This window comes from Equus caballus, chromosome 7 (genome assembly GCF_041296265.1).
Source record: "Equus caballus isolate H_3958 breed thoroughbred chromosome 7, TB-T2T, whole genome shotgun sequence".
Taxonomy (NCBI): Eukaryota; Metazoa; Chordata; class Mammalia; order Perissodactyla; family Equidae; genus Equus; species Equus caballus.
In genome coordinates this window covers 87,791,700-87,813,407 of record NC_091690.1, presented here as the reverse complement: position 1 = coordinate 87,813,407, position 21,708 = coordinate 87,791,700, and the positions used below count along the sequence as shown (strand labels likewise).

At 48.6% G+C, this 21,708-nt stretch overlaps 1 protein-coding gene across 23 annotated transcripts in view; it reads left to right on the top strand.

The window, feature by feature from the left end:
* PLEKHA7 (pleckstrin homology domain containing A7) overlaps positions 1-21,708 on the top strand; it is a 198,749-nt gene that overhangs the window by 21,732 nt on the left and 155,309 nt on the right. Inside the window, exon 1 of one of the 23 annotated variants that reach the window (XM_070274895.1) lies at positions 16,150-16,486. The exons of 21 other annotated variants lie outside the window; for them this stretch is intronic. The gene's annotated coding sequence lies outside the window, so the exon portion shown is untranslated. Of the gene's footprint in view, positions 1-16,149; positions 16,487-21,708 lie in introns of those variants that run through there. One more of the 23 variants, XM_023646121.2, reaches the window with a different exon arrangement.

The following is a 21,708-nucleotide window of genomic DNA, read 5'->3' as shown; positions in this document are numbered from 1 at the left end:
GTTCAAATCTTCCCCGGGGGCAGGGGCTGGGCATGTCCTTTTCCTCCCTCCCCTCTGGTACAAGGAATTGCACACAGTAGGTGCTTTACAGAGCCAGGCAGAGCTTGTATTTATCTGATGGGAGCCTTTCCAGGATGCTGTTAGGAGTGGGATGGGGTGGGGCTCGTGCTGGCAGCCCTGGGTTATATAGATGGGGAAGCTGAGCCCAGAGGTGAGGTAACCTGCCCAAGGTCACTCCAGTTATTGGTGATAGCCGGGCCTCCGGCCAGGTTTCTCCTCTCCTGTGCCGGGGCATCTTCTCCCCAGCTCTGGCGTGCTCAAAGTGAAAGTGAAATGAAGCCGGAGCACTTTCTCTGGTTTCTCTCCTGACTCCTCTCTGCCCCTAGGCAGTCACAGGGAGCCCTGCTCTGGTGATTACGTCCAGGGCGTGACATGGTTCTGCTCCCAACTCCCTCAAGCAGTTCTGCGGCGTCCCACAAGGGCCGTGGCTGGGCTGCGCTTCTCCCGCCTGCTCACAAGTGTGTTGGGTTCCTCTTGGCTGCCTCCCTCCTCAGTGGGGTCTGACACAGTCCCTCTCTCTGGTCTCTACTGAAGGCCCTGCCCTCACCACCTCATGCTGGTGCAGCTGGTCCTGGCTGGTTGTGCTGCCTCCGTCCTGTGTGCCCTCCTGGGGCCCAAAGACCTCATCCTGATGTGCCGCCAGGTCAGGGCCTCCCCAGGTCCTCCTGACTCGGGCTTCTCTTCATGTGCTCTGTCCTGTCAATCACACGTTCACCTTGGCCTGAACACACCCAGAACATCACGTTGCTGCCAGCACTCTCTTGCCTCTGAGCCTTTGCTTTTGCAGTGCCTGTCACCAGGGATGCCTCCTTTGCATCTGGATCACTCCCGTGCATCCTTAAGGCTCAGGCATTATCTTAGGAAGCCCTCCCTGACCAGCCTCCACTGAGGCTTTGTATCTCCTTCCACTGGTGCTTTCATTCATTTACTCAACCAATATGTAACGAGAAGCTTCTGTGAGCCTGACCGTGTTCCAAGTGCTGGAGAGTAGAGCAGGGAAGGAAATGAGGATGTCTGTGCTCATGGAGCGCACATCCTCACATCCTCTCTTGCCACGGATCACCTTAGTTTATACTGATGTTTCTCTGTCTCTTCCACATTAGCCTGCGGGTTCTCTTCATGTTTTATTTGCTCGTCTCTCTACCCCCAGCACTCAGCAAAGAAAGCCTTGAAAGTTAATGTTAAATAAATGCGTGAACGAGCAGCCTTCCCACCTTCCTCTTCTCTCTCTCCCTGCTCTGGGGTGTGAATGTCCAGCTGCTTGTGAGCAGTCCCCCCACCCTGCTCTCCTCCCCCTGGCACTCCTGGCACTGTGGGTGCTGCTCACGTGGCCATCCTGCTTCATATTACACCTTTCTTTGTTTACCTCTTCTCTCTCTCCCTCACCCACTGTAAATTTCTTCAAGGCAGGGTCTAGTTCTAGTTCAATTTTCTGTACTCAGAATTTCTGCCCCTTCTCCTATTCAGTAAAATGAAGAGCAGTATGTGAAGTGGTGCCTAAAGAAGTCAAAATATAAGGACAGACCAAGTGCCTAGAGGTAGGTTGGTTTATTCACAAGCGTCGGATAGGCACCTGGTGTGTGCCAGCCCCGGGCCAGGTGCTGGGCATTCTTAGATGAATGAGGCAGAGGCATCTGTCTTGAGGGGCTCAAGTGGAGGAACATGCAGGAGGTGTTCAGCTGTTGGCATCCAAGATACTTGTGGTGTAGGATGCCCAGACCCTTCCTTTTGGCCAAAGAATATGGCGCCAGAGTTAAGGAGGGCGTGAGACAGGCTAGATTTTAATCCCATCTCTGTTCCTTGCTAGCTGTGTGACTCTGGACAAGTGAGTCAACCTTTCTGAGCTTTGGTTTCCACATCTGTAATAAGAAGCTGGGAAGAATGCCTACCCTGTAGGGTCGGTCATTCATTCATTCATTCATTCATTGAAGGATTATTTAACGAGTTCCTACTCTGTCCAGGCATTGTTCTAGCTGCTGGGGATGGGACACTGAATAAAATCAACAAAGGTCTCTGCCCTCATGGAGCTTACATCTTAGTGGGAGAGAAAGACAGCAAACCAAATGGGTAAAATATGTAGTATCAGAGGAGGAGTGCTTTGGAGAAAAATAAACTGAGAGAGAGGCTAGGGCTCTGGAGGAGGCCTGGGGGGGAGTAGAATGGTCACAGGAGGCCTCTGTGGAGGTGACGTTTGAGTAGAGATCTGATCAAGCATGTAGACATCTGGAGGCAGAACATTTCATGAAGAGGGAAAAGCAGATGCAGAAGCCTGAGGCTGGAGTGTGCTTGGCTTGTTGAGGGACCAGCCAGGAGGCCAGCGTGGCTGGAGCTAAGGGAGCCGGAGCTGAGGTCAGAGGGGTGTGGAGGTGGTTTGCAGGCTTTGAAGGGGCTTTGACTCTCACCCTGAGTGAGCTGGCAGTCCTCACTTTGAGGGCTGAGCAGAGGAGGGACATGGTCTACCTTTTGATTTAGAAGAAGGATAATTCTGGGTATTGTGCAAAGAATAGACTGATCAAAGACAGTGTATGTAGTGTGCTCAGCACAGGGCCTGGTGTAGAATAAGCCTTCCTTACATGGTAGTTTCAGTCTTGATGGTGATAACGTTATTAGAGATTGACCCGGATGCCTGCTGGTCTTGGCCTGGGCCGTCATCCCATCTACCCTCTGCCCTCATGGGAGCTGCAGCTTCCAGGATGCTTTCTCCCTGCTGGGGAGAGTGATGGATCCTGGGCTTGGGAATGAGGAGGGAGAAGGTATCTGAATCTTTGTTCCTTTCTTGGTCTTCTGTTCAGTAGTCATGGTGAGGCGTGGTGGGGGCAGTGGTGATGGTGGCAGTGATGCAGGAGAGGAGGCAGGAGAAAAGTCTTGGCCTCTACAAACCTGGACTGGAGAGGTTGACCTGGCGATCAGGGGCTGCCAGCCAGTCACGTGGCTGCTCCTGGGAATGCCAGGTCAGCTGCCCCATGGAATGTCTCCCTTCTCCATCTCTGCTTCTCCCTTGTCTTGGTTGCCTGCTGTACCCTAAGAGCCACTCCGCTCCTCCGAGGACTTCACTGTGAGCATCTCTCCTCTGTTCTTCCACCCTGCTCAGGCCTTTATGGAAAGGTCTTGGGTCTCTGTTGTGGTCCCTGATGTGGTCTACCTGCTCACCCCAAGCAGAGAGACCTTTGGCTGCAGTGCTGATCAAATGGTCTCTGACTGATTCCTTTGGATAACAGAAAGAGCTCGCTACCTGACAGGGTAGCCCCTCCTGTAATCGTCACATCCTCATCATTAGGAAGTTCCATTTTAAGTTGAGTTGAAATCTTTTCTGCTCTGACTTCCCCCATTGCTTTTAGTTCTAGAATACAGGGAGTCAGTTGTAGTCCCTCTCACCCCTTCTGTCCCCTGCCCCCTCATTAGGGAGAAGTTTCCTTGTGTCCCGGGAGGCTCTGTGCAGTTCTTGCTCTGTTGCTCAGAGTGATCAGCTAGTTGGGGAGGTCAAGGAGAGGTTTGTAAAGGATGTGATGCTGGAGTCGGGTCCTGAAGGGTAAGGATTTAGCCAGATCAGGAAGAAGAAAAGCCTTTGAGGCAGAAGATAAGGTGGTATCTTCAAATAGTATATAGAGTCCAGGAAGTCTAGATAGTTCACGTCGCTGGACCAATAGGGAGTGTGTGTGCGTGTGCGTGTGTGTGTGTTGGTATACTGTGAGGGAGGTGAAGCCTGAGAGGTGGGAGAGTAGGCCAGAGCCGAGCATCAAGGGCCACTTGTGACCTGCCAAGTCATGGACCTGAGGTCAGAGGGCTGCCTAGGAGAATGGGTTTTAAAAACGAGTTTGTTCGGGCGCCCAGGTAGCAAGAGTTTCACATTCTCTTAGAACTGATGAATGGGTTTCTGAGTACCTTTAACTCTCCTTCCTGCTCCCGTCTGGAGTTACTGATTAAACCTGTCCTTGGGACCTCGGCAGAGTGGAGTGGGGACAAGGCAGCACCTTGAATGTGCCAGTCAGCCTTGGCATCCTGTTTCTGAGCTCGGCCTCCTGGGTGAGCCTGGCTCCAGGCCCCTGCCTCTGGAGCGGCCCTCCCCTGGTTTGGGGTGAAGGCTGGGATGGTGTAGCCATGGCCAGCTGGCTGGCCTCAGCTTGCTCTGTCTCAGAATGGGCTGGATGCACAGGCCTGTCTCTGCCCTGCAGGGTTTCTCATTTATGCAGGGAGTCTGCATGAACAGCGCCTGGACTCCGAGCCCTTGGCCAAACATTCCAGATTCTTTGGGCATAAAGATCTTCTAAAGGGGCCTGGGTCCCTTCCAGAGCTGTTTCTGCCCCATGCAGATAGCTGTTTGTATCTGATTTTTATATATTCTCGAAAGTACTTTTTCAGCATCCGGGTGGTGGGGGGGCCTGTGTCTCCCAGCCTGGCCAGCTCATTGGGAATTTTCTGGCAGACCCGCCTCACACTGCTGGCATATGGAGTGTCCTCCCACCACCGGCTGTCCTTCCCTGGTGTCTTGGATGCTGAAGGGCCGAGGGTGGAGTGGGGCTTTTTGTTTTGTTTTTAAATAGGGGCAACGTGGGTAAACAGAGCGGCGTTTCTGGTGCTGTCGGGAGGGCCAGGACCCCGCATTCCGGTGCCATGACGACAGCCTGTTCGTTGCTGCTTGCTGGGCTGTGGGCAGCAGCAGTTTAGACGGAGACAATGGTGGCTCTGTTGAGATGCTGCTGCTGAGCACCGGCAGAATGCATTTTAATTGAACACTTTCCGCCCTGAAATCTGAGGGGATCTGGTGGCCCACTCCTCCTCATTCGTTCATTTTCTCTTTGCCTCTCAAGAGCCAACTTTTTCTTGCAGCTCCTTTTCCCCCCTCTAATATTAGCAGCCTTTGGGGGGAAGATGGTGCTTCCAGCCTGGGGGTCTTTTGCATTTGGCTGACTTGGTGGTAGAGAGAGAGAGGAGGGCTGGGGGGGAGGGGCTGGAGGTGGCTGGGAGATGTACCTGTGACCTGGTCCGGAGTGTCGTTGCAGGGCAGGGAGCAGCAGGTCCCGGAGGAGGCTCTCCTTCCCTGGGGCCAGGGCCACCTGGGGCTTAGGAGCACTGGCTTTAAAGTCAGACCTATTGGGTTGGAATCCCAGTGGTAACACTTCCCAGCTTAACCTCTCTGGGCCTCGGTTTTCCCATCTGCAAAATGGGGATAAGAGTAGCATCCAACTCATAGAATTGTTGTGAGAATGAAATGAATTTAACATACATAAAGTGTAAAGGTTATACCTGGCATGTGGTAAACACCTAATAAGTGCATTTATCATTATGTCATTTTAATATTCTGATCATCATCAGTATCACATTTACTCTGCAAGGGCTTCATCTGAGATGACAGGAGGAACAGAGAAATACTCTTTCTAAAATGCAAATTTGATTTTGTTACTCTTTGGCTTAGAAAGCCTTGGTGAGTCCCCATTGGCCTTTCTGCACAAGGAGAAAGGAACTTTTGTTTATTGAAGGCCTACTGCATGCTAAGTACTGGGCACTTGGTGCACCTCTGCTCATCGAGATTAAGTCCAAAGTCTAGCCTGATGTGTAAGACCCTTCAGCAATTGGCTCTATCTTCTCCCCTACCCCCCAAACCCAAACCAAACAAAAGCATAACTCCACCTCAAAGAATGGCTTGTTCTTCTCTGATGCCTCATTGGCTTTCATCTGCATGCCTCTGTGCATGTTCTGTCTTCTGCCAGGAATGTCCTGTGGGTGGGGGCTGTGGATCCAGGGAAACAGACTGGACCAGGGGAGAGTTTGGGAGTTCCCTAACCACCGTCCCCTGTAAACCCAGCCTGTGTGAGAGCCCACTGGCCAGGCTGTCTCTGGTTGAAGCTTGGCTCCACCACTAACTGTGTGGGCCTAGACGTGCCCTGATAACAGCACCTGTCTCATAGGCTTGTTGTGAGGAGGTAATCCACGTAAAGTGTTAGAACAACGCCTGACACACTGCGAGCGTTCAACAGATGCTGGTGGTTCTTGCCGTTGTACTTCCTTCCAAAGGTCTGATGTCGCATCTCTCTTTTTGGAGTGTGTCTCTTTCTAGGCTCCACACTGGACCGGTTTTCTTTGGGAGTAACAGGAATTGAAGAGGTGCAGTGGATCAGGGAAGTCTAAGCAGGAGTTCCTTGTCCTGCCTGGCACTTCCTGTGGCCTTTGGCCATTGCTGTGGGTCAGGGCCGTTCTTGCTTCATTCCAGTCTGCCTGTGGCAGGACCCCTTCTCAGCTGCTGACTGAGCTCCTTGATGTGGCCACTCCTATGGTGACAGAGGGTGACAGACACATGGTAGCCTCACAAGATGTGGAGACCCTGTGTACACACACCCACCTGCTTATGGATGCCCTTGCCTGTCGGTGGAAGGGACACTTGGTAACCAAATGAGGAAGATTTATAGACAAAGAGCATTGCCCTGACTTGAGATGAGCCAGATAACCAATCTCTGGTCAAGAAGAGGGGAATACCACTTATTGAAGAGACTTCCTTTCTCCATTGTATGTTCTTGGCTCCTTTGTCAAAGATTAGCTGTCCGTAGATGTGTAGTTTTCTTTCTGGGCTTTTAGTTCTGTTCCTTTGATCTGTGTGCCTGTACCATGCTGTTTTGATTATTGGCTTTATAATATATTTTGAAGTCAGTGATTGTGATGCTTCCAGTTTTGTTCTTTTTTCTCAGGATTGCTTTAGCTATTTGTATAAAATAATTGAAAAAAAAGAAGGAGGGAATATATCTTTTTTCCATCTTGCTGCCTTTATAGAGCTGTATTCTCAAAGACTGAGTATCTTGTATCACCTCTCATTGAAAACAATGAAAATGGCAAAAGGCATTAGAAAGAGAAGACGAGCAAGATTTCACTTCAGGGAGCTGTGGTGATGTATATGGTTTGTGCCACTTGACTTCTCTGATTATTAGGCTCAATAGTCAGGAGGATTTGGGCTTTATCCTGGTTCTGTCACCAGCTGACTCTGTGACCTTGAGTAAGTTGGGTATCAAATTCCATATCTGTAAAATGGGAATAACCATCTAGCTTTACCTGCCTCCCAGAGTTTTCAGGAGCCAGAGATCATGCGTTCTTGTGTATTCCTATTTATTCATTCAACCAACCAAGCTTTGCTAGACCTACTGTGTCCCGGAGCTAGGCATCTAAGGATCTAGAGAATATGGTCTCTTCCCTCCTGGAGCCCAGAAATGGAGGTGAAGGTGTGAGTGGATGGACACCATGAACATGGCAGTCTGGCAGTGCTTTGCTATAAGCACATAGAAGGTTCACTGGTACTTAGCTCTGGGAGGCAGGGGGGGCTTCCCAGAAGAGGTGCCACTTGAGTAGGGTAGAGGTAAGAAAGGGAGGGGGTGCAGGGTAGAGGACAAGCACACCTCGGCACTGTAGAAATGTGCCACTGGGTGAAGGTGGGGCTGTGGGCATTGGAGAAGAGGCTGCCCTGTAGATCAGGCTGTAGGTGGGCTAAGGGTCGGGGCTCTGCCCTGAAGGGATTTGGGCCGGGGGCGGAATGACTTGAGGCATTGGAGTGCAGAATCAGGGTGAAGCTTTACAAATCTCGTTCTGGTGGCCTTGTGCAGGGAGATCTGCTGGAGGACTCCCATGACAGTGAGACTGAGAGAGGATGCAGGCCTGCACTGAGGCAGGGGTGTGGGCACGGAGGAAGACACGAGGTACATTTGTGTGTGTGCACATTTGTTATTGTGTTTATATGTCTATGTTCTGGGAAAGGGTAAAACTCTCTATATGCGCATTGGATGGTTTTGTTGTTTATTGAGAGAATCAAAAGTCCAGATGCTGAGCAGTTCCTTCGCTGTGGCTCCGTCCCTCCAGGATAGTAAGTAGACAAATTGCAGAGGTACAGGTACAGGGATGTTCACTGAAAACAACCTATCTGTCCATCAGTTAGGAATCAGATAGCTGAATTATGGAGCCATGCAGCCGTAAAATGATGCTGCAGGTCAGTTTTTCTAAACTCAGCAAGATGCGTGTGTATATCAGCTGCAAGAATGGAAGGACGTATGTGCAGCATTTAGCCATTTTAGCCTTTGCTGTTGTTCTCCGTGATTCGAAAGCCCATCAAGGTTGGGTTTACTCTTTTTCCCTGTGTGTGTCTTTCTGTCTTATGTTACTTGATAACTGTTTTGTGTCTGGGTCTCTATGAACAAGGACCATGCCCTGTTCTTGTTGCCTTGTTTCCCTCAAGCAATAGGAGTAGGTGGCCACTAATTACTGCAGAATTTAATTGAGGGATGTGAACAAAAGGCCTTGTTCTCAGCATTAAGTGATATTAAGCTGTAGGCTGATTCTCCCTCCCTCTTACAGACAGGAACAGTGTGTCGGGCCCATAAAGGAGCTTTCAAACTAAAGTTGTGTTAACAAAGACCTCTTCCAGAGACCTCCCTGCTTGGGAAGAGCGGGAATAAATTCGGGCTTTGTTTCCTCTGTCTTAGGGAGCCAACTGGAGGTGAGGGGAGATGAGCTGTGCCTGTTGTCCAACCGGTTTTCACGTACAACATCTGAGCCCATGTGTTTTTATTGGGATGGCAAAGAGGGCGGGGAAAGCTTTGCCTTACATCTGCGGAGTGCTAGCACCTTATGTTGTTTCGTCCTCACAGCAGCCTGAAGATGAAGGAAATACCTCACCTCATTTTGCAGACAAGGATACCAGGCCCAGAGAGGTTAAATAGCTTCCTTAGGTTGCCCAGCTAGGAACTGCTGGAGCCAGGATTTGACCATGGGTCCATCCACCCTCAAGCCCGTGTGTGTTGCCTTAGCTGCCAGTTATCCTAGAGCAGGGACTGGGCCATGGTCTGGGCAAGTAGGTAGTGTTGCCCGTGTGTGTTTGGCATTGGATGGTGAGCAAGGGGTGGGAGGCTCTGAGTTGGGGCTGGGTGAGAGTTAACCAGTCAGGTATTTATTTCATATGATGCTGGACAGTGAGGGACACAGAGAAGAGGCCAGGATGACACTGTCCTTGTCTAGTCTACCATCTGCTTGAAGTCACTGGTTCTCATCTGGAGAGATACAGCAGTGGGTGGTGAGGGATAAATCGGAGCACAGAAAGCAGGAGGCGGAGGAATCCAGAAGAGGAGCAGCCAGCGGGACTGAGGTGGGCAGGGAGAAGAGGAAGGAGGGGTGTGAGCTGGTGTAAAGATGATGGATCTTGGCTGAAGTGGGGCTTCCTTGGAGGTGAGGAGTGTGGGAACTTGGTTGGAAAGGGAGGGAGGTTGGTGAGTTTGGAGGCTGGACCGAGGAGTTTCACCCCATTCTCTGGGTGATGGGGAGCTGTTGAAGGCCTTCAAATAGAGAGGTAACATGGGGGAAACAGTTCTAGAGTGATTCACTGGCCATGGGTCAAATGTGGAGTGATGGAGGCGGGCGAGGGATTTGCCTCACCTCTCTAGACTGTTTACCCATCTGCAAGAATAGCAGTGGGAGGGGTAGGGATACCCCGGCTGAGGTGGACTAGGGGTGTCAGGTCCACTTTGACATGGGTGTGTGGTGGTCCCCACAGTAGAAAGAAACAGATAGCTGTGTCCAGGGGTGCTCTGGTCTAGGGGTGTGTGACCACACACTGCCCGGTGTTCAGCTTAAGGAACGGTTGGCGTGCATGTGTGCATTCATTCAACAGTTATTTATTGAGTGTCTGTCCTGGCACTTAAGCTAGGCATATGGTAGTGAGCAAAGCAGACATGATCCCCTCCTCAGGTCTGGCTTTGAAAGGAAATGTCATGTGAGGGGAAAAAAAGGAACAGGACAGACATCTGAGCTGCTCTAAGAAAACAATTTGCTCCATAGCCTGGTTGTTCCATCAGAGTGAAAACATTGCTTCTCACTGCAGAGATGAGATCTTACAAAGCAAGCTCCCAGGTAGAGCTTGCCTGGAGGGGTGGGGTTTTACACAGCAACCCCCTTTCCTGAGAGGTGAGTGAAACAATGGGGCCTCTCAGCGGTTAGGGGAGTTCCTTCAAGCTGTACAGCGCTTTCCTGTAAGTCTGCTTCTCGGCACTCCTGCCCCATACCACGGCGGCTCTTCTCTGGCTGAGCCAGTCTTTCCAGCCTGGTTTCTGCCCTTGTAGGGGAGAAGGGGTATCGGGGAAAAGGAGATAGGGTGGACATTAGAAATGGAACAAGAAAAATGTTTCGAACAGGACAAGCTACAGAGATCAGCACCCTCCCTTCCTCTGTGGGCCAGTGAGGCCCCACATCAGAAGTTCAAAGAGGTGTTAGCTGGGCTCAGATCTTCGCCAGTGGCCCAGGGCTCAGTAGCTCATTTCCAACCCTTATCTCTGAAGGCCCAGGTGGTGGGGACCAAGATGTCACTCACTTCAGAAGGCCAAATACCCTGAGAAATTCTAGAGGCTTTCCTTTGGGTCTTTGGGTTCTGGCCAAATGGCCCCTGTGGCTGCAGCCTCAGGTCCTTCTTAAGTCCCTATGCCCCACCTCCCCCCCGCCCCCCCCAAGGGCTGGGCCACCTGGGCCCAGGGAGCCGGGCAGTGAGCAGAGCCCTTGCCTGAGGTGGGAGTGGGCTGGCCCACAGCAGCTTGCTGAGCCTCTGAGTGGAACGGGTCTTAGAATGCAGACTCACCTGCAATGCCTTGCTAGCTGGGAGGAGGCCACAATTTTGACTGGAAACTTTAACGGTGGCAAAATTGGAGCTTTACTCCAAGCATTTAAAAAAAAATTGCTTCTTTGTGTTATAAAGTTATTCATCTTCATTGTTGTAAGTTTAAACAATGCAGACAAACAAGAAGAAGAAAATAAAAATCCCTTGTAATCCTATCACCCAGAGGTAATCGTTATTAACATTTTTTGGTACAGTAGTCTCCCTTAGCCACGGTTTCAGTTACCTGTGGTCAACTACGGTCTGAAAATACTGCATGAAAAATTCCAGAGATAAACAATTCATAAGAGTTTCTTTTTTCTTTTTGATCTCTTTGGCTTGATTATTTTTTTATTTTTTGGAAGATTGGCCCTGAGCTAACATCTCTTGCCAATCTTCCTTTTTTTTTTCTCTCCCCAAAACCCCAGTAGTTGTATATCCTAGTTGTAGGTCATTCTATTTCTCCTATGTGGGACGCTGCCTCTGCATGGCTTGGTGAGTGGTGTGTAGGTCTGGGCCCAGGATCTGAACTGGTGAACCCTGGGCTGCCAAAGTGAAGTGCATGAACTTAACCACTCGGCCATGGGGCCGGCCCCTTCCTAAGTTTTAAATTGTGTGCTGTGCTGAGTAGCGTGGTGAAATCTCACACCATCCTGCTCTGCCCCACCCACGATGTGTGTTATCCCTTTGTCTGGCGGATCCTAACTGCATATGCTATGAGTATTGCAGTGCTTAAGTTCAAATCACCCTTATTTTACTTAATAATGGCCCCAACGCACAAGAGTAGTGATGCTGGCAATTCAGATATGCCAAAGAGAAGCCGTAAGTACTTTCTTTAAGTGAAACAGTGAAAGTTCTCGACTTAATAAGGAAGGGGAAAAAAATCGCTATGTTGATGATGCTAACGTGTATGGTAACTTTTATTACAATGTATCATTTTAGTTCTATTTTATTATTAGTGATTGTTGTTAATCTCTTACTGTGCCTAATTTATAAATTAAATGTTATCATATATATGTATATACTGAAAAAACATAGAATTTGTAGAGTTTGGGTCTCTCCACGGTTTCAGGTATCCGCTGAGGGGCTTGGAACATATCCCTTTCAGATAAGGGGAGACTAATGTATACCCACATGTGTCTATGTATATGTGTGTGTTTTAATAAAAATAGGGTAATACAATATATACTATTTTGTATTTTTTTCACTTAATTATATATTGGAAAAAATTTCCATGTCCTTAATTAATGTTTATCTCATCAGTTTTAATGGCTGCATAATATTTCCTTATACAGTTTTATCATGATTTAGCTAACCAGTAATGGATAAGATTTTTGGAGATTCCTTTCCAAAAGGGAGTATCTTTCTTGTGGTCGCTGATCATAAAATAAATGAATGAATTAGAATCTCTGGAGTTGGGCCCCGGCAGTGTTTTCTTTAAGCTCCTGGTGATTTTAATGTCCAGCCAGGGTTGAGACCATGTGGTGAGACCATAAACGCCTTAGTTGTCTCTTTTATCCCAGGACTCAGCACCGTGCATGGCATTTAGGAGGGGCAGGGAGAGAAGCATCTCGCCTCACTCCCATGTTTCTTCCCGCTTCTGCTGTCAGGGTGAATGTGAGGCTGGTGTGAAGGTGGTTGATCTGGGAGTCCCTGCTGAGTCTGATGTCTGTATGCTGGTGGCCCTTTAACTGAGGTTCTAGCCCCCACATCTCCTCTTTACCTTGTGCAGACATGGTTGCTAATTTTGAACATTGCAGTTGATGGCTTTATGTGGCCTGAGCCCTTGCCCACTCAGAGGGAAGGGCTGGAAAGGACTGTCGGAGGGCTGATTTGGGGCGTGGTAAGCATCCGGAGGGATCAGAGGGAAACCATGACATTCCCTACAGATCCCTGGCATTTCAGGTCACAGGATGCTTTTAGAAATACGGGCTGACCCAGACATAACCAGCCTGTAGGGCAGACGACCCAGGAAGTCTTATTCCTATTGTATAGCTGGGGAAGCAGAGACGCTGAGAGGGTCTTTGATTCAGAGTTGAACCTCTCTTTTAACTACTAGTCCACTTTTTTTCCACAAAACCATTTAGGTCCGTGGAGTTGCTAGAGGCTTTGGGGTTTATGCCTCTTTGGGAAACTCTTTGTTTTATTATGCTAAGGTGTATGGTTACTGGCCACAAGGTTTCTAGTTTTTCAGGCATTTGTGAAAATTAGGTGCTGTGACAGCACATGTGTATGTGCACATTAATGCCTATTCATCAGAATGTTTGGAAAACAAGAAGGCAGGCAAGATTTTTTCTTTTTTTCCTGAGGAAGATTGGCCCTGAGCTAACATTTGTGCCAATCTCCCTCTATTTGTGTGTGGGTCACCACCACAGCATGGCTGCCAATGAGTGGTGTAGGTGCGCGCCCAGGAACCGAACCTGGGCCACCAAAGTGGAACACGCCAAACTTAACCACTAGGCCACAGGACCAGCCCCATAAGATTTTAAAATATGTCTATATCTGCATTTTTCCTGGCTTCCAGAGAAACATTTTCAAAACCTGAAATATTGGACTGAACTTGGCTACCTCACTGGAACCTGAGTAGTAACAATAATAGTGGCTATGGAAGTAATAATAGCTTGCATTTATTGAGTGTCTTCTACAGTCCGGCACCCAGAACACCTAAGCTCAAAGGGCTGCTGAGGAGATGAACTATTTCTACGTTGGAAACCAAACCAAGCAAAAAACTCCTACTACTCACGCTAGTCATACAGTGAACTACTATGCATCTATTTAAAATGCGCTGTAAAATATTAACTAATGATGTGGAAAATGTTCCCTTTACCTTAGCAGATAAAGGAAAATTACGAAACAGGCTGGCATTGGGAGGTTCTCAGTGAATAAGTCCATATACGTACAGAGCAGCGCTCTCGCCCTCCTCATTTTATTGATAAGGAAATGCACTTTCCTGAAGGTCACAGAGAATCTTGAATCTGGGTCTTTTGTAAGAATCCAATGTTTTCCTCACTGTCCTCACCTGTTTCTGTCTATTAAAAAAATAGAGAGTAAGACATTCTGTAATCAAGGACTAGTTGCTGTGTTCAGAGCAAAAAAGACAAGTGAGGCAGGGAGCCCGTTTTGAGAACCATACTATTTTGTTTCCGTAGCTCTTTACAGTTGGTAAAGCACTTTAGAGCATATGTAACTTTTTCCTGATTTTACAAAGAATACATATTTATCATATGTTAGGAAAATAGAGAAAGGCCCAAAGAATGAAAAAATATTATAATCCCTCAGGGATGATCATGATTAGTGTTTTTTTCTTCCTGTTTTATCATCGCAAATATAAATTTTACAAACTTGGGATCATGTACGTATGGTTTTGATTCTTGCTTCATTCACTAATTTGTTGTAGACATTTCTCCGTATCGTTAATTATTCTTCTATACCTGATTTCCAATGGCTGTACAGTATCTGGTTTTTATGAGGGATCCCCAATTATTGGACGTTAGGTTGTTTCTGATTTTTTTTCATTATTATGAATGATGCTGTTTTAACACCCTTGTCTTTATGAACATCTGTGGTTGTTTCCTCGGGATAAATTCTTAGAAGAGTCGTTCGTGGGTCCCAGGATATCAGCCAAGGACAATGCACCCTCCATTTACATTTTTTCTTTTGATCCTTAAAATGACACCATGGAGCTGTTAGGGGAGGGAGTATTATCCCCATTGTACAGATGGGAAGCTGAGGTTTATAGAAGTTGCAGTTTGTTCAAGATAAGCTACTTTGGAATGAGAAAAGGAATTGCTTTAATCCAGTGAGCATGAGGGAATGGAGTAGGAGATGGGTTCAGATTCATCAGTTTTGTTGTTTTATTCAGACTTCCCAGAAATTCCCCTTTCCATAACTTCCACCAATGTCTTGGGTCTGCCCTCTGGCCCCACAAAGAACAAGTCTGCTTCCTTTAAGTATTTGAAGAGGCTCCCATGTGGCTGCAAGCATTCCTTTTTCTGAGTTAAATCATCCTTGTTCCCTCACGAAGCATGGTTTTTCGTTTATTCACTGTCTTTGGTACCGCTCTGGACATATTCCATTTTATCAGTATCCTCTTAAAGTGCGTATTGGTCAGCACTTCACTCTGGACATGACAGAAACCCAACTCAAACTACCTTAAACATAAAAGGAAATATAAAAGGAAATGGTCCCAGTAACTGGGAACTCCAAGGGTAGATCTGACCTGGCCTTGGCACTGTTGGACCCAGCGCTCAAAGGGCATCTTGAGGGCTTTGCTCTCTCTCCACCTTTCAATTCTGCTGACCCCTTTGTCAGGAAGAGAGAGGCTCACTCTCCCAGGATGTGTGTGTCACTTTGTAGAGAAGATTCTGGTTGGCCCTGCTTGGATCATGGGCTCATCCCTGAGGATGGAGCATGGTGGCTGACAGTCAGAGCCTGGCCGTGTGGGGAGGTATGGCTTTCTCCAGTGAAGGGATGTGTGTGAGCAGTGCTTGCCCGTTATACTGTGATATGTAGAATTGAACACTGTGTGCCGGGTGGTGTCATCATCTCTCTTTTTCTCAACCTTATACTTCCATTAATGCAGCCTAAAATCAAAATAGGTTCCCTATTAATGTGTAATCGTGTTCCATCGAGTGCAGCTGCTCAGCCTCTCCTTCCCCTCTTAGACCACTTTTCCTGAGAGATTTTGGACTCACATTTGGGTCTTTAAGCTTATCCCGATTAGATTTCGTATGGCTGTCCTGGGTGCAGAGAATCAGCCTCTTGAGATCCTTTAGCCCTAATTCTGTCAGCTGGCACACCGCTGTCGCATGATGGATGTGATTGACACTGAGTCGCAGGGAGGGGACAGATGAGGGAGTGAGATAGCTCCAGGCAGTGACCTGCATCAAAAGAGCCAGAATCTTCTCTCATCTCCCCCTATCCTCCCAAACCTTTACAATTTCCTTTTTGTGGCCCACGAGGTCAACCTCCTGGCTTCATGGTATTTCAGAGGTCACCAGGAAGGACATTAGGCAGCCTGCTTTTCTACTGAGGTCCCCAGCGGACTTAAGGTGAAGCAGGAAGGATCTAGGTTAGACCTTAAGCACTTCTTGGCAGGGGGCGGGTGGGGTATAGAGAGAGAGGTAGATCCATTTCCAGAGACTGTCAGGCACTAGCAGGTTCCCCAGAAGTCTGCGGTGGTGTAGGGTGGCAGGCAGGGCAGTGGAAGTCCCTAGGAGCCTTGTTGAGGTTGCAGGTCCATCGTGCCAGCCTCTGCATGCAGGCGTCTTGGTAGTGAGCTGGGAGGCCTGGGTGTGCCGGGTGGCTTTTGGCCTCCATTGCTCTATTGAAGACTCCAAGCTGTGTTTTTCAGCTGCAAAAACAGTTTTCTTCCTTTGCTACAAGAAACACAAAGCAGCCCTTCAGAGAGGGCGGGTGGGCGTGTGGCAGTTCTGGCAGTATGTGGCGCTAATCTGATGCAGCACAGGGTGAACCACCCCAGATGGCCTGGCAGAAGCCGAGTTGGACAGCAGCATCTGGAGGGACCCCTGGACAGTGAGAGGAGCCTTGCCCTGGAAAGCCCTGCGTCCACAGACGGTGGCCGGGAAGAAGCCTGGTGTAGGCACTGGCGCCCCTGTGAGTTGGGCAGGAATGAGACTGGAGAGTGGCCTTTTCCATGGCCCAGTGGGTCTCCTGGAGCCTCATGTGTGCTGTGCGTGTGTCCTTGTGTCCAGCTCTGAGTCTGGGAACAGTTTCCCTCACAGTTGCCTGAGGGGAGAGGGATGCAGGTCTCTCTGCTGATGAGCATTCGGGGTGCCTGAGGCCTCCTACTTCAAGGTAGGTTTGTCAAACTAGTCAATACTTTGGCAGCCTGTTCCTTTGACTTCCTTCTTTTCTTTCTTTCTTTTTTTTTTGGTGGTGAGGAAGATTGGCCCTGAGCTAAACATCTGTTGCCAATCTTCTTCTTTTTGCTTAGGAAGATTATCGCTGAGCTAACGTCTGTTCCAGTCTTCCTCTATTTTGTATGTGGGATGCCACCACAGCATGGCTTGATGAGCGGTGTGTAGGTCTGTGCCCAGGATCCGAACCCACAAACCCTAGGCTGCCAAAGCAGAGCTTGCAAACTTAACCACTACACCACAGGCCCGGCAGGGCCGACCCCGCTTTGACATCCAGATGATGTCCTGAGGGTAGAGCCAGTAGCTCTTTATTCCCTCTGCCTGCACCAGATCCCAGCTGGACTTTGGTTTTGGCTTGGGCTGAATGGGGTTCTGTCTGCTTGTCCTCTCTCTCTCCCTCCCCCCCTGCCTCCCTCCCCCACCTTCTCCCTCTTTCTCTCCTTCCTTCTCTGTATCACTTCTTTCCCCTCTCCTGCATGCCCTGAGCCCCCATTCCACCCCAGGGGGTTGATTAGGGAACAACTTACTCTTATTTGGATGAACCCTCGTTTCTGGGCAGTAGGTCCACAGAAGAGTCTAGAGTCCAAGGCTGAGGTTGGCTGGTGAGGAGTGGGGTGGAGGCAGCACGCTGTCTAGTCTCTGTGTAATAGAGGTGCTTACATCACTCTGGGACCTGGAGGGCACAAGACATGGGCTTGTCTGGGGCTCATTCTGGGCTCTTGGCCTGTCACACCAGAGGAACCTAGTTTGGGGAGCACCTTTGCATTGGAGAAGGGAAGCTAGTGGAGGGAGGTGAGGCAAAAGTCACGGCTGGTGTGCTGCTCTCTCCTGGATTCAGGGTCCACTGGGGCCCTGGACTCCCTGGCAGGAGGTGACTTGTCCACTGTGGCTTGTAAGGAGGGCTCAGGAATGGCGGGCCTCGTGGTGTTAAGCAGAGCGGTTTTCTCCCTCCCCTTCCCCAGTCTGGTAGAGAGTCACCCTTGAGTGCCTCTTTAGCACTTGTCCTTGATCAGCGCTGCCCAGACCTCAGATACCCAGCCCAGGGTCAATTTGAATGGTCCAGATTTTCACTTATCTCTGCTATGGGAGAATAGAAGCCAGTTTGGGAAAATCTTTTGTGGAGGGAGGTGGGAGGGCGGTGCTAGTTGAGATTTGCCCTAATGAAATGTTCTCTGAGTTATTTTGGAGGTTGCTGGAGAAATTATATTTTAATGGGAATGTTCTTTTCTAAACTTTAACTAACAAAGCCACAGAAGTGTTTGGAGTTAATAATGTACCTGTTGAGTTGTTGAGCTGAAGTTTAACAGTCAATTTAAAAAACAAGGTAGGGAACTTAAAAAAATAGGACATCGAGAGCATGCGTGTCCTGGAATGATTTCAGTGTTTCTGCTGGAATAAGCGATTTTGCGCTGACTAGGAGGGTTTCAATGGCCTTGTTATGGTTGGTGGCCTTTCCAGGAGGCCCTGATGCCAGGCTCCCTGTCTCTGACAAGTGATTTACTGTGCAGCCCATTTGTAGGTGAACCAGGAAGCCGCTTCACCACTTTGTGAAGCCACAAAGCTGGGACTGCTCTTCCCACGGTGGGACAGCCCGGTGAAGGTGGCTGAGGCAGAAGAGGGAGCCCCAGATCGTGATGCAGGCAGATGCTCCAGGCACACAACAGCAGTAAAACCCTCATGGCCCAACGCGGGTGGGGCGACTGAAGGAATAAAGCAGGGAGTGGAGTTTCTGCTCTGGTATCTGAGATGACAAAGTCCTTCTGCAGAATTTTCTTTGGAAAAAAGAAGAGGTTGAAAAAAATCTCTCAATGGAAAATTTAGGGAAACTGAAACAAAGGCTCCTCTTGGATTCTGAGTGGTGTGTGTTACTGCAGGAGGTTGGTACCTTTTGTCGAGGCCCTGGATCTCAGTCAGGCCCTCTCCAGCTTAAGCTCCTAATTTCACTGTCACACCCTGCCTAGTGACTCCAGGTGGCCCTGTGCCTTGCTCGCTCTCTCTGGTGCCCTGGCAGGTTTGTGTGACACCTGGAGAGGAGCTTAGACTCATCTCTGGCTTGTACTTACGTTCCTCAAGGTGCCCCACACTTGTGGTTGCTCAGTGGATGTTTGTGGCACACATGGGGCAGTTATTACGACTGTGTGCACACAGGCCTCCCCCCGCCTCACTCTCCCAGCTCCATCTGGAGTTTTCCTTCTCTTGCCTCCTGTGTGTCCTCAGTCCTGTCTGTTTTCTTAGAAGACCTCGGATATGCCAGGCAGGCACCACAGTGGTGCTTCATGTCGGCTGTCTCATTTGCTCCCCACAGCCTCCCTATGAAGTAGGTGCTGATATTACAATTTGCCATTTAACAGATGAGAAAATCAAGGTCAAGAGAGATGACCTAATTTGCCACAGAAGTTAATGGGATACCATTGGTCACCCACAGGTATCTCTGATTCAGAGGCTAAGTGCTTTTCTTCTTCTTTTTTTTTTTTTTAAGCTGAGGAAGGTTCGCCCTGAGTTAACATCTGTTGTCAGTCTGCCCCTGTTTTGTATGTGGGTCGCTGCCACAGCATGGCCGCTGATGAGTGGTATAGGTCTGTGCCTGGGAACAGAACCCAGGCTGCTGAAGCGGAGCATGCCGAACTTAACCACTAGGCCATGGGGCCAGCCCCAGAAGCTGAGTTCTTAACTTTTAGGCTACCAAGCTCCCTTTTCTGGGCTTTGAGCTAGAGTAGAGTGGGTGTCTCATGGAGAAAAAATGCTGCCTGTCCATTCTCCCCTCCCCTCTGCTCCACAGCTGTCTCTCACTTCCCCCTAAAGGTGAGTTAACAGTAGAGAAGTGTCAGGCTCTGAGGGGCTGGTGGGTTTTGTGAGTTTATTCCCCCCTGTGTCATTATCATTGCCATTGGTACAATATATAAAAATCAGAAGGGAAAAACAGCGATAAAGAAGAGATTGGTCTAAGGTAAGGGTCTTCAAACTTTTTTGATTATATATATCCCATGAATAAATTAGCATGTACCCCAAAATATATATACTCATTTATAAATTATATACATAAGCTGCTGTGCTAATGTACCTATAAGATACACACACACCCCTTTAAAAGGATTATATCAAAATAAACGTGATAAACATGTTCTAATATTTTCTTCTTGAACTGCAGTGGGTCATCTTGAGCACCTCATAGTTGAGTGTGCCCCACTTTGGAGACCCCTATGTCCCCCTAGTTATCTGCTGAATGCTCTGCTTCTGCAGCCCAGCGACCTGTGAGAGAGGGCTCATCTGGCTGGACCCTCCATTTTTAGGCATTCTGACTTTCAGAAGCAGGCAGGCCCTGTCCTTCCAGCTTTCTGTTTTTTGCTTAGAGTTTTACCATATTGACTAGAAGCAAGGGTGAAACTCTCTTAGCTGGCTGCAGTCCTTTGCCGTTATTCCTGAGCCTCTCAGTTGATGTCAACACCTTCAGACATCCTAGGGTACAAGGGAAAGGCCATTTTCTGGGGCTTGGGTACCCAAGGATTGGTGAGGATTTAGAGAAATTGGAACTCTTGTGCATTGCTGGTCCAAATGTAAAATGGGGCAGCCACTGTGGAAAACAGTTTGGCAGTTTCTCAAAAATCTAAACAGAATTAACATATCCAGCAATTCTACTTCTAGGTATATACCCAAAGGGATTAAAAGCAGAGGCTCAAACAGATCCTTGTATACCAGTGTTCATTGCAGCATTATTCACAATAGCCAAAAGGTAGAAATAACCCAAGTGTCCATCAGCAGATAAATGGAAAAACAAAATATGGTATATACATACATACAATGGAATATTATTCAGCCATAAAAAGGAATGAAATTCTGATGCATGCTACAACGTAGCTGAACCTCGAAGACATTATGCTTCCAGACATAAAATGACAAATATTATCTGATTCCATGTATGTGGGGTCCCTAGAATAGATACATACAAATACATAGAAGTAGAAAGATTAGAGGTTACCAGGGCCTGAGGGAGGGAAGGGAGGAATTGGGAGTTATTGCTAACTAATGATTATAGTTTTTCTGTTTAGGGTAGTGAAAAAGTTTTAGAAATAAATAATGGTGATGGTTGTAAAACATTGTGAATATAATAAAATAAGGCAAAAACCAAAAAAAAAAAAAAAAAATCAAGGAGAGGAGGCTGGGGGCTGGGATGGAGGGATAGGCAGTTAATTCTTTTGTCCGAATGTGTTGCAACTGCTGATCAGATGCCAGGCTGTTCCTCTCCCTGTGGACACCCGTGCCGGGCATTAGGGATGCTAGAATGGGACACCTGTGGCCACACCCTGGCCATTCTGACTGGCTGTACCAATAGCTCTCCAGGCCCCCAGGGGAATGGTCATCAAGATTTAGGCCATGAAGTAAGGCCATTTGTCCCCCTTCTTGTCCCCTCTCCCCAGTCAGCTGATGACAGATCTGGTGCTGCAGCCCAGGGCCCTGTGACTGAGGACACACCTCTCTGGGTGCTCCATTGTCAGAGCTCTCTGATTTTCACAAGCAGGTAATGGTTTTTCTGAGAGTAGGAATCATGAAGTAGGGCAGACAGGTTTCTTTGGAGTTAAATTTAGGGCTCAGAATCCAGGGGTGGCTGAGAGAAGCTGTATTTAACTCCTACCCCACCACTGAAAAGAAAAAGAATGTCCTAAATTAAGCAAGGTACATGGAACCTGAAGATACCTCAACCAAAGTGGAACACGTACCTCTAAAAATAAATGATGTTCAAATCTGGAAAAACCAAATATGGCTGCTTGGTCAGGTGCTTGCTTCTCTGCTTTTCTGTTTTCGCCACCCCCCATCCCAGCACTGGAGCTGCACAGGGACGGTGTCACCCTCCTCCCAGAACACTGGACTGTGTACAAGGTCTCGCCTTTCATGATGTGTGGACCCTGGGGTGGGGAGTGGAGGCCTCTTGTTCTACAGATGGGGAGGTGGAAGCCAAGAGGGGACTTGGCAACTGTCCCCAGGGGCCACAGTGGCTGCCCCTGCTCCTCATTGCCCTCTCCCAAAATGTCTGTTCAGCCCTTGGTTTCTCCTGGGGAGAGGTACCTTTAACTCAGAAACCCCCTTAGTGCCACCTAGTTCCCAAGGCTCCAGGGGCAAGCCCCACTGCTGGGGCACTGTGATTTTTCTTGTTGCTCCTGGGCG